The 17,759-nt window shown below is 41.9% G+C and overlaps 1 protein-coding gene across 1 annotated transcript in view; it reads left to right on the top strand.

Annotated features, from left to right (window-relative positions):
* Positions 1-17,759, top strand: part of LOC124798817 (neural-cadherin-like) — an 858,611-nt gene that overhangs the window by 260,734 nt on the left and 580,118 nt on the right. The window lies entirely within an intron of this gene.

The following is a 17,759-nucleotide window of genomic DNA, read 5'->3' as shown; positions in this document are numbered from 1 at the left end:
GCTGCTTAATGGCTCTCGGCAGAGAGATATATGTGAAAGAAACTGCACAGCTGCCGAAGCTATTGACTGCCACTTCATAGTTCTGTGACAACTGAGCGTAAGGAGTTTCTTGGGCGGAAGCGTCTGTATTATGGGGACGGCATTCCGAATAGACCACCCAAGGCAGTGTAATAAATATCCCTGCAATAAGCTTGTAGTAAGAGAGGCCGTTGGTAAAGAAATTGGACGAGTATATGGAGGGAGAGAAAAGAGACGTACGTTGACTAGACACCACAGTTAATTAGTGGCTGATGAGACAGTAACTAACAACAGTTTTATTATTATATTTACTACATCAGTAAATTGACAAAAACGGAAATGGCCAGGAAAAATAATTTATGTCTCGGGAGGAGGGGGGGGGGTGCTGTTAGGGTGCCAAATGATATGTCGCTTGTGTGTAAAATGTTCTCGAACTGGTTCTTCTCAAAGCTTCACTTCCCACTAGGGGCCCGTGCGAAACTTTAGCTCTTAATAATGATAGCTGTAACATTTATGTCTAAAGTAAAGTGTGATGTTTATGTCTAACAAAGAATACTTATATCAAATGGTGTGCTGACTGTGTATCGGACGATCTTACTACACCTCGTTAATCTGAATAAGTACAAAAGTGATCCCTGTGCGAAAATCCATGAACTGTGTGAAATTAATTTCTTACCTCCTATTGGTGCCGCCTTGGATGACGCGTTGTTCTGCTCTCAGCGCTACTAAACTAAATACAGATGCAAAAGCTAAAATACAAGATATTTGACAAACACATTCAGCATTTGTTTAAATAAAAACGACTTGGAATTGTGAGGCGGAACATAAGTGAGGAGAATGACTGTAATATCTTACTTGAAAATCTTACTGTGTTGTGAAACTGACTTCCAATTGTTAAACCATATCATAAAAATTAAATTTACGCAAACAAATGATCTTCACAAAAAATGCAATTAAAAACTTGGAGTTACACACAAAGCTTGTCTCATTCAGATTCGTTCTACAGCAAAACAGCACAAATATATGAATACTGATTACCTTATTGCTGATCGATGTAACAATATGTAGAAAGATTCATCAAAATTTCATGATAATATTTGTAGCCTTTTCTTAATTAATTTTACTTCAAATCGTATTTCTTCCATAAATCATTAATACACAACACTGAAATTGTTACACTGATTATTTAATACTAAGCGACTGCCCACTCCGGAGCATCGCAACAATCGCCCGCCACTGCGCCATCTAACATAAGCTCTTTGTTACACATACTGTGCCTGAGCAATAGATGCCGTGCAGCGTTCTTTCACACGTACATCTTTGTAATCGATATATCGCTTACGATCTTGGATAATGCGTTAAAATTTACGATTTTCATTATATGTACATACTTCACAGTATTTCGAATGAGTGTAGTCACTACGATAAGAGTAGTTGTGGGAATGAAAAGGAACATCTTTGAAAATAAACCGATGGGGGTGAAAGAATAATTATGAATTTATGATACATCCTTCCATCTACAATTCCATGTGTCCAGAAATGTATTTTGCCTTCGGGATGTTTGTCCTGGCTTGTATGATGGGCAGATATCAGGGACTGTCAGTAGAGCCACGTAACTTATAACTTAAACTTGAGAAACATTTTCAGTTACAGTAAACACGCTAGGCTGTAATGATAATAGGCAAAGCAGAGTTCAAGGCGGCAGTGAAAATATATTTGTTGTTTTGGCAAGTATATTCATTTTAAAAAAGTCAACATCTACGACGGACAGAGATAATGGAGTACTGCAGTGGTCGTGATTATGACTTGTGACAATCCTATATAAAAATTATTCAATTAAAAAGTACTTTACAACAACAAAATAATATCTGTAATAAGATAATTTGAAAAGGGAGTGTGTTATTCGTGATTAATAAGTTAGTTTCGTAAAATATAGATATGAAACTGGGCATCCATGATGGCTTTTTGCCTATGAGAGATAGTCTCTTTTATGTTAAAATTTTCCTCAAATAGTAAGTTTTAGCGCATAATCGGTATTCAATGTTAGAAGCCGGTTAAAAAACATTTCTAACGACAGCTCTTTCATCCCTGTACAATTACTATGTGTTGAGAAAAAGGGATATTCACTTGAGAAATAATATGTATGATAGCAACTCTCTCCTACCTTGTAAACTTGGAACAATTTCTGCTACATACCAGCAAACAATGCCGTGGGCTGTGGCTAAACCATTTCTTCACATGTATCCCTTCTTCCACGAATGCTAGTCCCGTTTGGAATGTAGGAGAGAAGTCTCGTACCAGCGGAGGTAAAGCTGTGCTTTGTTGAAAGTTTGCACAAGAAGAAAATTCCCCGTTCTTCACAAGTAAAAAGACAGAAAATACTTTAAAAACTTTCGACCTGTCTGCCTACTCTCAAAAATGTCCAAGATACCGAAATTATCACCAACACTACTAAAAAAATCATTGGATTCTGGTTAGGCGAAAGAAATAAGCAAGCGTTAAAAGTCGACACCGGATTGTAGAGAAGAGCAGTGTTTGTGAATTAACACATTCCCCAGGTTTCCTGGATTTTGAGAACACTTCTGACTCCGTTGCAACATAATATTTGCGAAACAGTTTGGAGAAACAAGGTACAGTATAGAGGTCACTTGTAATACGACATTGAAGGTAATGTATTTCAGTGCTACAGCTTGTGACAAATTCAGTACTGAACGAGAGATCAGGCACTGACATTCCGTCTCACAAAACTGTTCTCAGGAAGTTTTAACATGCCTAAATTGGGAAATGAAAGAGATATAAGTGTTAATGAGGAACAGGATCGATTGTTTGAGTGCTACAGTTCGGATCTAAATCATGATTTGTACAGAAAGAAAGAATGAATAACTTCGAAAGAGAAAAATGCTGTTCTGTGCGGGACTATACAAAGTGGGTAATGTATGACTGACAAAGAGGACCTGCAGCTCCTAATGCAAACAATAAAGTAATGTTGTTTTCGTCTTCATTCCGAAGACTGGTTTCATGCTGCCCTCCACTCTGCACTCTGTGCAGGCCTCTTCATCGCCCTGAATAACTACTGCAACTTACATCCAATCGAACGTACTTACTGTATTCATTTCTTGGTCTCCCTCTATAATTTTCATCCTCCTCCCCTCTCTTCCGCTTCTCCCTCAGTTACCAAATTTACGATTCATTGATGTTCCAGAATATGTCCTGTCAACAGATCTCATCTTTTAGTCTAGTAGTGATGCAAATTTCTTTTCTCCACAGTCCGATTCAGTACCTCCACGCTAGTAACCCAATCTAGCCTTCTAATATTCATCATTCTCCCGTTGCATCACATTTCAAAAACTTCAGTTCTTTTCTTGTTGAACTCCTTATCTCTCACGTTTCATATCCGCGTAATGTTGCGCTCCAGACAGTATAGAGCAATACTGTGAATAAAAACTTCCTAATGCTTAAATGTATATTCAGCTAGCGACCTGTCCTGTCTTCGCACAGGTAGCACTAAGTATTGAGACCGGACGACTTGTCTGGTGTAGCGGTAATAAATGTACCTCGTGAATCAGATCACCTGAGAGTGTAAACCGTGTCAAAAATTCTACAGTAGTTCTGAGATGAATCTACACACATGGGCAGAAGAACGAGCAGGACACTTGATTAGTAGTGTTGTCTCACAAATGTTGCGACAAACTTTGAGGAGTTGTAGAGGGTGTCTTGAGAAACAAATCGAGGATAGGAAACCGTGTACGTGAAGTCGTCGAACGACGCTACAGAGCACCGAAGTTATAGGCGCCGGCCCCTGTTATTAGGCCACCTGTTAGGCAGCAAACGTGACTTTGTACGCGGACGTGCCGCAGCCGGAACATCTGGCAGTGTTGTTCGTTATTCAGTGATCGCGATTGATTGGCACGATCGCCAGTGGAGAAGATGAAGCTAGATGCTGTGTAGACAGGCCTTCTCTCTTACGTATACGACATTCTGTTGCCTTCGTGGATGATTGTTTTTCACCTCCAGTTTATTTTTCTCCTGTATACCGAAAAACATTGGAAATTTTAGAGGGTTCCAGGAGAAACTGCAGATGGAAACACGCGTCCGAAACCGTTATCCGTAGAGGCAACAGGGCACCGCATTCATAGGAGATAAGGCCTTTCTGTGAGGCAACGGCGATCCTGGCAATCGATCGCAATCATTAAATAACGAACAACACTGCGAGACGTCGCACTTTACGGTCCGTCAGGTCCACAGTCACGTTGCCGCCGAAGGTGTTGCCTTGTGGCAGGCGCCGGCGCCTGTAACTTACCATGTTTCCGGACACGGCTTCCTGTTCTCGATTTGTTCCTCAAGGCACCCTCTACAGTCTCTCGAAGTTTGTTCGTAACCTGGCACATCCTGTAGATGGTAGTAAATTTCTCTTTTCAGAATTGCGTTTGTTGCTATCGCCAAGCTGCATTTTATATTCTCTACTTCATTCGTCGTCACTTATTTTGCTGCCCAAATAATAAAACTTATCTACTTCTTTTTGTGTCATTTTCTAATCAGATTTCCTCAGTATCGTCTGATTTAATTTCACTGCATTCTATTACCCTTGTTTTACATTTTTAGCTGTTCATCTTATAATTGAATTTCAACCATTCCGTTCAACTGCTCTTCCTAGTCCCTTGCTGTCTCTGACTCAATTACAGTATCATTATCAAACCTCAAAGTTTTGACTACTTCTCCCTGATCTTTAACTCCCTTTCCAAATTTGTTCTTCACAGCTTGCTGGATGTACAGATTGAATAATAACATCGAGGATGGGCTACAATCCTGTCTCAATTCCCTAACTATTTATTGCCTTCCTTCCCTGTCATTCGAAGCGTAGTCATTCAGCGTAGTTCCTGTACATGTTGTAGACAACATTTCGCTCCTCTATTTTATCACCAGTCAACCATGTATATGCGAGGGTTGGAACTTAAATAGTGGCAACGATTGATTCACAACCGATACAATAGGGTTACATGTTTGCACGTATTACTGTCCTTCAAAGTAGTCACCAGCGTTGTGTACAACCCGTTGCCAGCGATGTGGAAGGCATAGTATACCGTCAGTGGAGCCTGTTTTGTTGATGTCGCACCATGGAGCGGTCTGTTGAATCTCTGGAACAATTCTGAAGCGAATGCCACGAAGTGTCTCCTTCATCTTCGGAATCAAATCAGTCACAAGGACTTAAGTCCGGGGAGTATGGTGGATGGTACAGTATTTCTCAGTCCCGTCGACCGAACAGAGCAGCCACAGCTTGTGCTTTTTGCGCCCGCGCATTGTCGTGCAAAATAACGGGTGGGTTGCGCAGAAAGTGTCGCCGCATCTTTCGCAAAGCTCCAGGTGACGCTCCAAAAACGAACAGTAATACTGTGCATTGACGGTCTGCCGTGGAGGAACGTAATGAGTTAGGATAACACTATCACAGTCGTACACGAGAATCACCATAACTTTCACCATACTGGGGCTCTGAAGCACTTCTGACTTTCGCAGCGACCCATAATGACGCCATTCGTTGGACTGGTGTTTCAGTTTTTGCTTCGTGGCATTCACTTCAGAACTGTTCCAGAGATTCGACAGGCAGTAGACCGCTCCATTCGCACCATCAAGAGAACAGGCTCGGCTAACGGTAAACTACGTCTTCCACATCGCTGGCAACAGGTTCTACACACCGCTGGTGACTACCTTGAAGAACAGTAACAGGTGCAAACGTGTAACTCTTTTGTAGCGGTTGAGAATAAATAGTTGCCACTAAATTCCAACCCTCGTAGATTTCTAACAAGACCGTGAAGGTTCATGAAAGCACAAAAGATCTGCAACAAGTTGATATCCCAAACATCACGATCAGGAACTTGGATGGATTCAAGACAGATGGGTCAAAACCACCACGGCTCCAGAGTGGTATAAGAAACCAGTAGACAAAGAGGACCTCTGTCGGAAGAAAATGGTCTTCACCGAGGACTTCACAGATACGGCCAGGATGTCAAAGTCTTCACGGATGCCTTCTGAAACACAGAAAGTGAAATGAAATGAAATTCGTATAAATTAACAACTGCCTAAAGCAAGAGAACTAAAACTCCTGTGAGTACTACACTCTTACGTTGGAGGGTAGCAAGTGGATTATGTATAGTCAGTTATGCTATGTTGCACGACCATTCCGTTTCTGGGCATTACTGGAGTTTTCGTAACTTCCTACAGGTAGACACGGTTGTATGGCAGCGAAACTAGGCAGATAGTACAATGGATTAATACGGAACCAATGTACGCTGGAAAAAAAATTAGTTATCAGTTTAGATCATCAGGAGAAAACCTGGCACTGTGAATGCACGAAAGTCGCACAGAATTTATTCCATATATAATGAATTAGAAAAGGTACGTTGACAGAAAAGGTCGAACAAGTGAGAAAGACGTAATGTTGACATTGTGCCTTACACAATATGTTCAATATGAGCACCAGAGACGCCTACGAGATGGTGTACAGCGCCAGATTTGCATCTAGTGTCCAAAATTGAAATTAATTTTTTTAGCGTAAATATGTCCCGCATCAACACATTAGCTTATTTGTGAAATTTCACTGCCATAAGATAATTACAGCCCACACTAGGCCTCCGTGAGTCTCTGCATGCCCGGACTGTAACATATTCAGGACCTGATGATGAAAACAGACGCGGTTATTACTTAAATACCCTCGCTTGTAGTCTCCCGAAGTACTCATTAATCGCGTGCAATAACTGCCGCTATCAATTTTATACCACTGAAGTATATTTTTCCCGTGTGGGCCATCAACTCTGACATTTGCAAGCAAAAATAAACATCTCCAAATGTAGGCTCACGTAAACACATTTGTACAAAATAAATATTTTTGTATTTATTTTTTGTCAGTTTCCAATTTTGCGTTTGGTCACAAAAAATTTGCAGTTACTGGACGTGAGCACCTGTTTATTCCGGACTGAGTGAATGGACTCCCCCTCCCTCCCATCCTCTTTGCTTAATTTTATACGTTTTTTATTTTTGTTCCTCGAGGGTTTGAACACAGGTTGCCATCTAACTTGTCATAGAACTGTACTCCTGTCTATGATTCATGCATTATTTTCTTAAAGTTCCCTAAACAGGCACACAGGTGCTACTAACATCGCAGTGAGATCAGATTCAGCGTTGTTTACGTGAGGTGTCAACTGTTCCAGTATATCCTTCTCCTCTCTGTCTGTCTCTCTAAAGTTAAAGCCTTCACCAAACAGAAGGTTTGGCTAAAGACCACAGCGCTTTACTAGGACCCTATACGAGGGGTGGTAAGCTCTTACCTCCCGCCGGCCGTTGTGGCCGAGCGGTTCTAGGCGCTTCAGTCTGGAACGGCGCGACCGCTACGGTCGCGGGTGCGAATCCTGCCTCGGGCATGGATGTGTGTGATGTCCTTAGGTTAGTTAGGTTTAAGTAGTTCTAAGTTCTAGGGGACTGATGACCTCGGATGTTAATTCCCATAGTGCTCAGAGCCATTTGAACCATTTTTTTCTTACCTTCCTACGTCCTTCAATCTAATTTACCGAGCCTGTCTAAGAGACCTACCGCTTAACGCGGACCCCAGATCACAATTCAACGCGTTACTGTTCACCTAAAAAACAGTGTAAGACTTGAAAGAAGTGATAACATATACATAAAAATCATGCGACTGACTGGGGATCGAACCTGAAACTTTTGATTCGTGTTATGCCACTTCACTAAGCCGTAACCACACACAAATTCTTATTTGATGTCTACATCTACGTGGATACTCTAAAAATAACACTTAAGTACCTGGCAGAGGGTTCATCGAATCACCTTCATATTATATCTTTAGTGTTCAACTCTCGAACTGCGCGCGAAAGAACGAACACCTGTATCTGTCCATGCGAGCTCTTATTTCCATTATTTTATTATGATGATCGTTTCTCCCTATGTAGGTCGGCGTCAACAAAATATTTTCGCATTCGGAGGAGAAAGTTGGTGATTTAAATTTTGTGAGAAGACTCCGCAGCAACGAGGAACGCCTTTGTTTTAGTGGTGTCCACCCCAAATCCTGTATCATATCCGTGATACTTTTGCCCCTGTTTCTCGATAACACAAAACTTACTTCTCTTCTTTGAACTTTATCGATGTTCTCCGTTAATCCTATCGGGTAAGGCACCCACACCGCCCAACAGTACGCCAAAAGAGGACGAACAAGCGTTGTGTAGTCAGCCTCTTTAATAGATCTGTTGCAGTTTGTAAGTGTTCTCCTAATAAATCGCAGTCTGTGGTTCGCCTTCCTCACAATATTTTCTATGTGTTCTTTCCAATATAAGCTGATTGTAAATGTAATTCCTAGGTATTTGATTGATTAACGGATTCCTTTTAGCATTCATGTGGATGACCTCAGACTTCTCATTATTTAGGGACAACTGCCAACTTTTGCACTATACAGTTATCTTAGTTATCTTTTCGGTCCCGGCGGAGGTTCGAGTCCTCCCTCGGGCATGGGTGTGAGTGTTTGTCCTTAGGATAATTTAGGTTAAGTAGTGTGTAAGCTTAGGGACTGATGACATTAGCAGTTAAGTCCCGTAAGTTTTTTTTAAGTTATCTTTTCTAAATCGTTTTGCAATTTGCTTTGATCTTCTGATTTCACTAGACAATAAACGACAACATCATCTGCGAACAACCTAACACGGCTGCTCAGATTATCTCCTAACTCGTTTATATAGATAATGAACAGCAGAGGGCCTATAACGCTACCTTGGGGAACGCCGGAAATCACTTCTGTTTTACTGGACGACTTTCCGTCAGTTACTACAAACTGTGACCTCTCTGACAGGAACTCACGAATCCAGTCGCACAACTAAGGCGTTATTCCATAATCACGCAATTTGATTACAAGCCGCTTGTGAAGTACAAAAGCCTTCTGAAAATACGCAATCAATTGGAAATACCTTGTCGATAGCACTCAACACTTCGTGTAAGTAAAGACCTAGTTATGTTTCACACGTTTTCTAAATCCGTGTTGACTGTGTGTCAATAGACCGCTGTCTTCGAGGTTATTTATAATGTTCGAACACAATCCTGCTGCATACCGACGTTAATGATGTCGGTGTGTAATTTAGTGGATTACTCCTATTGCCTTTCTTGAGTATTGGTGTGACCTCTGCAACTTTCCGGTATTTAGGTACGGGGTCTTTCATCGAACGAGCGATTGTATTTGATTGTTAAATATATTAGCTGTAAACACTTGGCCGGCCGGTGTGGCCTAGCGGTTCTAGGCGCTACAGTCTGGAACCGCGCGACCGCTACGGTCGCAGGTTCGAATCATGCCTCGGGCATGGATGTGTGTGATGTCCTTAGGTTAGTTAGGTTTAAGTAGTTCTAAGTTCTAGGGGACTGATGACCGCAGCAGTTAAGTCCCATAGTGCTCAGAGCCATTTGATCCATTTTTTTTAAACACTTGTAGCGCTACCAATACAGTATAATTTTATTTATCGTATAATTAGAAGTGATATCGTTTAAAATGTCGAGTAACATTACAAAGTCATTGATTTTATGTAGATACGGTTTTAATAATTAGGAAACAACAGAATCTAATTATAAAAGTATTAATATTTTCCGATAATATCGTACGTACTCCAATATGTAAATGCGTCAGAGACATTTTCTGGCTATCATTTGCGTTCCATTGAAACGCTGTATTCGCTGTGCAGAGATATAAATGTGTATCGTCAGTGAATGAGAGCGTGTTGAGCCGTTGTTCGAATGTCGTTCATGGTTCATGATTTGTTGAAGTGTGGAGCGCTTTTGCGATTTTCCAGTAATGCTGTATTGAAGCCCTCTTTGATGCCGTCTCTCGAGCACACGATTATTGGACTATCTTGTTTAAACCCAGTGAGCAAAGTTGATGTTTCACTGTATGTACTCATTCACTGACTAGCCATAGACTTCATTTCGTTCCTTTTTTCTCCCTACTATAACCAACAGGAGAAGATTACCCATATTACCTATATTTCAGTTTAAAATGATTAAATTTCTTCAATTAAAATTTCTATTTCAAGTGTTAATTTCATTAATATTGTCGAACTGAATTTGGAGTTACTTTCTTAGTCTAATTTCACACAAAAGGAAGTTTGTTTGTTATCTTTCTCTTCCTTCTGGTGTTCGCAGTATACAAGGGCTATTTTTTTTCTTATTCTTTCCAATGTGCTTGTCACGGGAATGAAAATTGCATGCGATGAAAAAACGACAGATATTTCCTATTGTGTGTTAGAGACATTTTGTTATGCATATATTAAAAATCATTCACTACGTTAATGAGAAAACAAGAGTATTCATTCATTACGTCAGTGAAAACTCTAGTCAGTATTAATTGTTTACACGTTTTGCAGTTAAAGTAAAAGCAATAATTAACGCGGTACGTGGGATCACGGACAGAAATGTGATCCATCATCTTCTGTCGGTTATTCTGGAAATGAAGATTGAATGAGGTGTAATGTTTTGTACATCATAACACACGACATGCTGTGCGTTCTCTTGTTTCACAGGATGGTGCAACATCCCATCCTCGCCACCTCTTCCCTGTTTTCCGTGCACTCCTTGTGTTGTATTTACAACGGTTTCATATTAAACACGGTGCCAGTGCTGTGTTCGCTTTACGTTTTTTCATCTAATTAGCATATTTACCCGCGTGTTATTTGTTCAACAATTTTCTGCTTCTGTTAGCAGCAGTTGTAAATAGCGGAAACGTACAAATTTGAGCATTTAAAAGTTGTCAACTGTATGTTAACCAAACAATCAATTTTACCACACAGGAAGAGGACTCCCAGCTTCACTTGAAATGGCGATTTGTTAACATACGTAACGCAGCCGTTACTAGGCGACATATTGGTTGCGGGATGTCGCATTGATACTTAAAGCAGTTCATTAAAACGTTATTATTTCCAAGGATGAGGATATATATCGCGAAATGCATCCTGGAAAAGTATGCTTCAGAGCGTCTAGTCACGGGTCTTTTAATGCGCCGGTCAGTAGTCGAACTCAAAAGTTCTTGACGAATCTTGTGTCGTCAAGGTTCAGAAACGAATTGGTGTATTTTGATAATCATTTAGTAAGACATCGGCTGTGATTCTACTGTCAAAGTATCTGGCATTCAGAACTGGACAAGAAAGAAAGGAAACTACACAGACAATTTAAGCACCATAATTTTAGGATAACTGGACGAAGAGGAGAAATGAAGATGTATGCAGAAACATAGAAATAGTCACAGTCGCTATAAGGAAGAGGAGATAAGTTTTACAGTCGTATTTACACAGTGAATGGAAACAGGCCAACGAATGAAATTTTTAATTTCATTTCCGAATTAAAAAAGAAACTCACGAGATGGCTGGAAAAGATAAGAAGTGATTTAAGAAAGCTTAACGTCAGAGAAGGCACCATGCACGACAGGAAAAATTTCAGGTTGCTGATCAATTCAGCAAAATTTCCTATCCAACGACAAAAACCAGAACTTAGGTGGGTGACGTCAAATGAACAGATGCAGGCAATCATAGGCCAGCGTATGAGAACGTTCTGAGAAGAAGAAAAAATTTGTGCCATAGTCTTAAGTTCTAAAAGGTCTATAACTGGCCAATTTCTGTTATATACGAGGGTTGGAACTTAAAGAGTGGCAACTATTTACTCACAACCGATACAAAAGAGGTACATGTTTGCACCTGTTGCTGTCCTTCAAAGTAGTCAACAGCGTTACGTAGAACCCGTTTCCAGCGATGTGGAAGGCGTAGTACACCGTTAGCAGAGCCTGTTCTGTTGATGGTGCGAATGGAGCGGTCTACTGCCTGTCGAATCTCCGGAATAGTAATAAAAATTAGCTGATCGGGCAACTTCTGCGCTTTTATGTAACCGAAGCGATTACTTTTGATGCGAATACAGTTTACAAGCACAAACGTAAAAAGATCTATGTAATTGGCTCAAATGGCTCTGAGCACTATGGGACTTAACATCTGAGGTCATCAGTCCCCGATCTATGTAATTACTGTTCTTATTTTTTACTCGGTAGAACTATTTTCACCGTGATCAAAGGCGATAGTTTCCTATTTTACTGGTAAATGCGTAAGTTGATTACAAATAACAATACCATTTTTACCTAAGTTGACGTAGTATTGAAGCATTGTTTCCTGTTTTTCTGTGGTTCAGTTTTTATTGGTTTTACATTGTTGTTGAGAAAACTGTGTTTTCTAGCACTATATGATGAATCTGTATTGTTTTCTTTATTTTTACTACAACATCCTTCTGTTTCACATTACAAATGAACGATTTTTGTAATAAAACGTGAATTACAAATTGACAACTTCAATTTTGCGATAAATACTGTTTGTTTTTTTAAGTCACAGAAGGGAAGGTAAATATGTAGAATAAAAATGTTAGGTGGTTCTTTATATATCCTCACTCAGTTTCTAGAATGTTTACCGCTCCCGGTTTTTAGGGGAACCTAGTAAGACACTATTCGCATGCATAAAGAAAATGATCGTTATGAGGTAACGCCCAATAGTTATGCAACACACCGAACGTGTAGGTAATGCGGCTATGACCTTAACTGGCTAAAACTACTTGTAAAAACTGCATTGGCCTACGCTTACTTACGGTAGTCTGTGTTAGCCTACGGTCATTTTACAACTTCAGCTACAAAACATATTTTCGTCCGTTTTATATGCACACCAGCACGCATTCGAGGGGAAATGGCGTAATTTTAGAGCGATTTCTGGCTCGCATTAGAATTTAAGTGGCATAATTTTAGTGCGATATTTACAGTGTGCTGTAGCAAATTAGCGTATGATAACTGGGCACCACTGTCCATTATTGAATACTGCGAAGTTAACGTAACGTTCTGTTCATATTCACAAATCAATTTTGTTTGGTTTCGAGAACCTTACATGCGTAATTTACCTTTTGGCGTTTCATATATCGTGACGATTGGGGTTAGTACCGTCGTTGTTTTCCCGCTGAGGTCTCTGCGGCATATCAGTAGGTACAAAAGAAATTCCGTTCCCGTTTTTTCCCCTCCGCGCGGTGCGATGAAATATTCGAGCCGGGCTGGATTTTTGGGAGACTGGTTACATACGACGTAGGCAGCTGTGAGGTGACAGGCCACATTGGAACGCTGAAAGCTGTGAACGCGCCGCGCTGTGGGTGCTTCTTTTTTGTTGTTGGAGTGAACGGGCGGACGCTTAAAGTCCCACTGGAGGCGGCGTTGCCTAGCGACCGTTGCCGGGCGACGCGCTTGTTAAGCGAGATTCGCGCTGCCTCACGGTAGCCGCCACCGGGCGCTGCCATGTTGATGGATTGCCTCTCGTGCTTCATTAGGGCGCAGTCCGCACATCTGCTGTCGTCATCGCCGCTACCGAATTCATCAGCGGCCGTGACTGTCGGATCAGATGCCTCGCTTTACAGTACCGTTTGCTGGGAAGCGGGCGGATAGCGCGCAGCGAACGAATCTCATATTCATTCTGTGACAGTCTGAAGAGCAGTAAGGACGAATTCTGAGTTCAGTCTCGCAGTCGTTTCACCTTATTTTATGAATCTATTCACAAAATAATGCCTGCAGTGGCCTCGTACCACTGTTACCAAACGAAATTATGGGGCGTGATTCGGAGTTAAACGGAATTTTCACGTACTGGAGCAGATGAACCATGCTGTGAAAGTTATTCGTCTGCGCAAATTCTCTGTGTAACCATCCTGCCTTTTGCCTTACCCGATTCAGGGAAGAAAAGAAAACCGCCGGATGCGGATATGAACAATGCTCCTTCCATGTACAGCGTTTGAACCACAGTCTACATGCGAGTTACAAGGTAAAGAAAAACGCACTATTCTGCTTGCCGTTACGCCTCACGTCCTCCAGCAGAACGTATGGTATCTACACTACTGGCCATTAAAATTCCTACACCACGAAGATGAAGTGCTACAGAAGCGAAATTTAACCGACAGGAAGAAGATGCTGTGACATGCAAATGATTAGCTTTTCAGAGCATTCACACAAGGTTAGCACCGGTGGCAACACCTAAAACGTGCTGATATGAGGAAAGTTTCAAACCGATTTCTCATACACAAACAGCAGTTGACGGGAGTTGCCTGGTGAAACGTTGTTGTGATGCCCCGTGTAAGGAGTAGAAATGCGCACCATCACGTTTCCGACTTTGATAAAGGTCGGATTGTAGCCTGTCGCGATTGCGGTTTATCGTATCGCGACATTGCTGCTCGCGTTGGTAGAGATTCAATGACCGTTAGCAGAATATGGAATCGGTGGGTTCAGGAGGGTAATACGGAACGCCGTGCTGGATCCCAACGACCTCGTATCACTAGCAGTCGAGATGACAGGCATCTTATCCACATGGCTGTAACGGATCGTGCAGCCACGCATCCGTGTTTGGCGACATCGCGGTGAACGCACATTGGAAGCGTGTATTCGTCATAGCCATACTGGTGTATCACCCGGCGTGATGGTATGGGGTGTCATTGCTTACAAGTCTCGGTCACCTCTTGTTTGCATTGACGGCACTTTGAACAGTGGACGTTACATTTCAGATGTGTTACGATCCGTGGCTCTACCCTTCATTCGATCCCTGCGAAACCCTACATTTCAGCAGGATAATGCACGACCGCACGGTGCAGGTCCTGTACGGGCCTTTCTGGATACAGAAAATTTTCAACTGCTGCCCTGGCCAGCACATTCTCCAGATCTCTGACCAATTAAAAACGTCTGGTCAATGGTGGCCGAGCAACTGGCTCGTCACAATACGCCAGTCACTACTCTTGATGAACTGTGGTATCGTGTTGAAGCTGCATGGGCAGCTGTACCTGTACACGCCATCCAAGCTCTGTTTGACTCGATGCCCAGGTCTCTCAAAGCCGTTATTACGGCGAGAGGTGGTTGTTCTGGGTACTGTTTCCTCAAGATCTATGCACCCAAATTGCGTGAAAATGTAATCACATGTCAGTTCTAGTATAATATATTTGTCCAATGAATACGTTTATCATCTGCATTTCTTCTTGGTGTAGCAATTTTAATGACCAGTAGTGTACTTTAAGGTGTCAAAAAGTCATGGAACACCGATATACAATTATGTAGATGGTGATAATATCGTGTACACAAAGTATAAAAGGGAATGGATTGGTGGAGCTGTCATATGTACTCATGTGATTCGTGTGGAAAGGTTTCCGACGGGAATGCGGCCGCACGACGGGAATTAAGACTTTCAGCGCGGAATGGTAATAGGAGCTACATGCATGGAACAATCCATTTCGGAAACCGTTACGGAGTTCAGTATTCCGAGGTCCACAGTGTCAAGAATACCAAATTTGAGGCATTCCCTCTCATTGCGGACAACGCAGAGGCCGAGGGCCTTCACTTAACTACCGAGAGCAGCGGCGTTTGCGTAGAGTTGTCAATGCTAACAGAGGCAATGATTCTTGAAATAAATGCAGAATTCAATGAGGGATGTACGTCGAACGTATCCGTTAGTACAGGGCAGCGAAATGTGGTTTTAATGGCCTATAGCAGCAGACGACCGACACGATTGTCTTTGCTAACAGCACCAATTCTTCCACAGCGCCTCTCCTGGTCTCGTGACCATATCCGTTGGACCACAGACGATCAAATGAGTCCCTATTTCAGATGGTAAGAGCCGATGGTAGGGTTCGAATGTGGCACAGATCCCACGAAACCATGGAACCAGTTGTCAACCAGTTACTTTGCAAACTGGTGGTGAGTCCATAATCGTGTGGGCTGTGTTTACATGGAATGAACTGGGTCCTCTGGTCCAACTGTACTGATTATAGACTGGAGATGGCTATTTTTGGCTAGTTGTGAACCATCTACAGCCATTCATGAACTTGCATGTTCCCAAACAATGACGGAATTCTTGTAAATGACGATGGCCAAGTCACCGGGTCACAGTTCTAATGGTACAAATGGCTCTGAGCACTATGGGACTTAACATCTGAGGTCATTAGTACCCTAGAACGTAGAACTACTTAAACCTAACTAACCTAAGGACATCACACACATCCAAGCCCGAGGCAGGATCCGAACCTGCGACCGTAGCAGTAGCGCGGTTCCGGACTGCAGCGCCTAGAACCGCTCGGCCACCACGGCCGGCCGGGTCACAGTTGTCTGCGATTGGTTTGAAGAACATTCTGAACAATTCCAGCGAATGATTTAGGCATCACTCGAACATTTATGATCGACAGGTCAGTGCGTCTGATTTTCGCGTCATGGACTTTTCGTGAGACGTATGTCGGAAGAACGTACTCTCTGAGAATTTTGTCAGTAATTTTTTCCGTGAAGCACAACGCTCATCTTGCAACGTCTGCCACTAAAGTTTGTTGAACCTACCCGCAGCGATCTCGCGCTTAGTTAACAATCCCGTGACGAAGTGCACCGCTTCTCGTTGAATCGTGTCTGTCTCCTCTATTAATCCAACCCGGTAAGAGTCCCAGACTGATCATCAGTGCTAAAGAATCGATGTTGCAAGTGTTTGGTAAGATATTTCTTTCTTGGATGAATAGATGTCTTTAAGATTTTTCCGTTGAATCCTAGCATGGTATCTGCTTCTCCTGCGATTAGTTTTATATGGTCTTTCAAGTTTGGTTCGTGCCGGACGGTTTGTCTTTTCTAGGTGACTTACTGCCAACAGCGTAACCGAAAAGGAGTGAATCTCTTCGTTTATTTATGGGCAATGGTTCTCCGCAATTTTTTTTCTGAATTTCTCTGAGCCGCTCGACTTTACTATAGACAACAAACAGTATTGTCTCCAAACAGCCCCATGGAGGTTCTGGCTTTATTCAATACATAATTTATATAATTACGTCTACTGTAAACAGTGATGTCGCGTAACGTTTCCTTGGGAACGTCCCGAAATAACCTTTACGTCTATCGTTCTCATCCCATTAAGAACAAATTGAGTTGTATTTGCTACGAAATTTTGAAACTAGTCACAAATCTGGTCCTATACACGTTAAGCTCATACTTCGTTCACTAGAAGACATTGCGGAACTGTATCGAATACCTTCCTAAAGGCAACGAACACGATTGAACTTGGGTTCCCTTGACTTAGGCGCTCTAGATTTCAAGGACGGAAAGAGAGAGACCTGTGTTTATGCTTGCGGAATCTATGTTGATTTTCGTAGAGGAGATTTTCGTTCTCCAAAAATACGCTGGAATTACACCTCATGGTATTGCAACAGATTGACAGTAGTGATACAGGCTTTAATTAATTGCTTCTTTTCGCCGGTCCTCCTTGAAAACGGGATTGATCTACGCTCTTTGCCAGTCACTTAGTCGGCCTTCGTTTCTCCAGCAACATACTATAAACCGCTACCGAAAGGAGATACATTTATTCGATTTATCTCTGTTGAGTCACAGGTATCTCATTCTGTCCGACATTTCCACTGTTGAGAGATTTTAGTTGAGGTTCTATTGTGCGTTCGTGGAAGGATTGAAAAGGGGAACTTTATTACCATCCTCCGCGATAAAACAGTTTCGTAAGACCGAATTCGGTATTTAGACGAACTCTTTGTCACCTTTCCTTTCACTGACTAGGAGATTTCGATCTGCTTATTGACTTTATGTAAGACCAGGCGCGGCTCCTAATTAAAGGCTCTGAGGCGGAGCCGCCCCAAAATATATGTTAAAGTAAATTTCGCAAGAACATATTACAAAATTTAAATTATCAGGAAGA

Source organism: Schistocerca piceifrons, chromosome 5 (assembly GCF_021461385.2).
Source record: "Schistocerca piceifrons isolate TAMUIC-IGC-003096 chromosome 5, iqSchPice1.1, whole genome shotgun sequence".
Taxonomy (NCBI): domain Eukaryota; kingdom Metazoa; phylum Arthropoda; class Insecta; order Orthoptera; family Acrididae; genus Schistocerca; species Schistocerca piceifrons.
This window is presented reverse-complemented; position numbering and strand designations above follow the sequence as displayed.